Source organism: Diaphorina citri, unplaced genomic scaffold, assembly GCF_000475195.1.
Source record: "Diaphorina citri unplaced genomic scaffold, Diaci psyllid genome assembly version 1.1 scaffold14237, whole genome shotgun sequence".
NCBI lineage: Eukaryota > Metazoa > Arthropoda > Insecta > Hemiptera > Psyllidae > Diaphorina > Diaphorina citri.
In genome coordinates, this window is record NW_007391604.1 from 1 (window position 1) to 1261 (window position 1261).

Genomic DNA, 1261 nt, shown 5'->3' on the forward strand with positions numbered 1-1261 from the left:
TTTGGAGATGTCGAGGGAGTTGGAGCGTTTGCTCTTGTAGCTGTCTAGTTCGGACGTGGCGGTGGTGTAGAGGTCTTTGATTTTGTTGGCGTTAGATGAGGAGGACGGGTTGGACACGCCATTCCCTGCGAAAACCAAAGGAGAATAGAATAATAAAATGGACCAATACCCTCTGATACCACATTGTTTGGTATTTAATACCAACCTCAGTAGTAGTGTTGTGGTTAGATGTCCAAGATTGTTTATAGGGTAGTATTCTCTGCGAAAACCAAAGGAGAAAGGAATAATAAGATGGACTGATACCCAGTTACCAAATTGTTTGGTAAGTAATACCTACCTCAGTGGAGTTGTGGTTAGCGCGATGGACTTCGTATTTGCAGATTATTAATTTATAGATTTATAGGGTACACTGCCACAATGAGACTGAAAATTCCCTAAGAATAGAATGATAAAATGGACTAATACCCTCTGATACCACATTGTTTGGTATTTAATACCAACCTCAGTAGAAGTGTTGTGGTTAGATGTCCAAGATTGTTTATAGGGTAGTATTCTCTGCGAAAACCAAAGGAGAAAGGAATAATAAGATGGACTGATACCCAGTTACCAAATTGTTTGGTAAGTAATACCTACCTCAGTGGAGTTGTGGTTAGCGCGATGGACTTCGTATTTGCAAATTATTAATTTATAGATTTATAGGGTACACTGCCACAATGAGACTGAAAATTCCCTTTACTCCAGCAGCCCAAAGAAGGGGTCTTTAAAGGCTCCAAATGTCTACCCCTGCTATGATATTATGTGTCCAATGCTCTACTGTCCCCTTTTCGATGTCGTAAACATAGAATATGTGGAGAACCGGCCTTATTTTTGAATTTTATTTTATTTTTTACCTACCTAATATTTTTTTTTTACTCAAAAAATAAAATGAAAACTGAAACTATTTCAAATATTTCGATTGAACGTAAACGTTAGGTGTTTTGATATCATGCCAGCAACGTATCTTACGCCCTTACGCGTCACATTTCTTGAAAATATTGGAGATTTGACCGGCATGGAAAGTTTTTTGGGACCCCAGACTAATAAAAAACAGAAGCTATCTAAACAGAACAAAATCAATTAAAGACGGCAAAATCCATCAAAGAAAATAATAAAAATTTATGACTCTACCTTCTACTTTCAAAGATAAAAACTCGTGCGAAATATTCAATATTCCAATTCACACAGATTCGAATAAAAAATTAATAAAAACAAACTCGTAAAT

The 1261-nt window shown here is 36.5% G+C and overlaps 1 long non-coding RNA gene across 1 annotated transcript; it reads right to left on the reverse strand.

The window, feature by feature from the left end:
* Positions 1-14: 14 nt before the first annotated feature.
* On the reverse strand, positions 15-1260 carry LOC113473074. The gene is made up of 2 exons (XR_003395150.1): positions 1168-1260; positions 15-125 (listed from the first exon to the last, which is right to left on the reverse strand). It is a non-coding gene; the product is annotated as an uncharacterized LOC113473074 (long non-coding RNA).
* Position 1261: the final 1 nt, after the last annotated feature.